The sequence below is a fragment of the Saccostrea cucullata genome, unplaced genomic scaffold, assembly GCF_032062105.1.
Source record: "Saccostrea cucullata isolate Sc308-1 unplaced genomic scaffold, CSIRO_AGI_Scuc_v1 ctg8238, whole genome shotgun sequence".
Classification (NCBI taxonomy): Eukaryota; Metazoa; Mollusca; class Bivalvia; order Ostreida; family Ostreidae; genus Saccostrea; species Saccostrea cuccullata.
In genome coordinates, this window is record NW_026926782.1 from 3,977 (window position 1) to 5,964 (window position 1,988).

The following is a 1,988-nucleotide window of genomic DNA, read 5'->3' on the forward strand; positions in this document are numbered from 1 at the left end:
TTTTATAAAATACTTGTACAAAACATATCTTTTTCAGATACCAAATTCAGTCATAAAAGTATGTTTAGATGTTAAAATAATTAATCATTAAATTGAAAGTTTTCCTTTTCTCAAACTAGCGGAGCATTTTTAATTAAAATAACTATACCCATGCTTTGTCATCATAATCATGGAATGAATACGTCTTTAGAGAGTTGATTTGATAGCAATTTACAGTTGTGCTCTTGAGGGCAATTATCTCTTAATTTCAACAAGAAAGAACGTCTTTAAAAACCACACACATTCCTTTTCTTTTTTTCTCTTGACACACAAATTCTTATTTAACATTGATCAAAAACAGACATTGAAATATATATTAAATTATGTGTGTTTCATAGCTGAATAGACCTATTAAAGAATGGTTGTGAAAAATTTAGATAAACATAAATAAAAAAATCTTTATATTTTTTTTATAATGATTATACACAAACTACATTTTGATTATGAAATAAACGTCTTCTGTATAATTGAAGGTCTGAGGATACGTTTTGCAAAAAAATTAAAGTATGGTAATGGGGAGGTCGTGGTGACAATATATCATGCATGTGTATTATATAAAGTAATTGAATATACAAGGGTTGTCCAAAAAGTTCGTGGACAGTGGCGTTTTCGTTATTTTAAAACGATATTTCTCTACTTGTTTTATACCAAATTGTTCGTTATAAAATTCCAAATCAAAATATATTGTTCTTTATTGAAATGACTTGGTGTATTACCAAACATATGACTTTCAAAAGGCGTGCAGGGACCAAGGTGAAAATGCAATAAACTTTGAACTAAAGTTTTTACATTTAAGTACTTAAATTTTCATAAAACTTTTCTGAAACTCAATAATTTTTAATTGTGACGTCAAATAAGAAAAATTGCGTTATTTTCCGATATCATTGAAATTGATTTTCAAACGGAAAGATGAAATATCATGAAAATACTGCAAAGAATGTGTCGTATGAAACACCCCAAAAAGCGACGTCGGCCATTCGCACTGACCACCGAGCAATCATAAAATTTTGTGTTGACTTGGGGAAAACACCAATGGAGACCAAAAAAATGATGAAATCAGCAGGGAAAGCTACAAATGTTTCCAGATCACTGATTTACAAGTGGCATAAACTTTTTTCCGAAGGTTTGACAGATTTATGAGATGCTGAAAGAAGCGGCAGACCATTGCTTTGTGACGAAAATACAAAATCTCGGATCCATGACGTCATTATGAAAGACCAACGTCTTACTTTAAGAGAAGTTTCGTCTATGTTTGATGTAAGCAAATTGTCTGTTCTTACAATACTCACAGAAGACTTTGAAATGAGTCGTGTCTGCGCCAGATGGGTCCCAAGACTTTTGTCTGATGTTCACAAAAAAGGCGGATATGAACAAGTAAGACATCTTTGCAAAAATTCAAGACTGGGAATTAAAGAAAAGTGGCTTGACTGAATCATTTTAACTGACGAGACCAAAAGAGCTTCAAGTGTTTGGAAACACAAAGGATCTCATGCACCAAAGAAGGCCAAAGTTTCTAAAAGCATGGGAAAACTGATGTATATATTTTTGCTGATCGACACGGGATGATCCTCACTCACGCCGTACCCTGCGGACAGACAGTGAATGCTTCATACTATTCCCGGGTAATCAATATATTACATTTAAAACTAATAGTATGCAATAACTAAATACATGTATGAAATATAAATATGAAACATTTCAGTTCACTTCGTATTACAAAAAAAAAATATTAGTAAAATATTTAAATACATGTACCAATCATAAATTTATTTTTTTTTTAAATAAATCCCCTGAAAATAATATGTTATTCAAATATTTTTTTTCAAATTGTTTTTTAATTGAAAGGTGATACGCCGCGACTTAGTGAAAGCGCCCCGAAATGTCAAAGTATTTAGGTAGTGTTATACTTCATCAAGACAATGCCCCTGCCCATACAGCAGCTTACCACT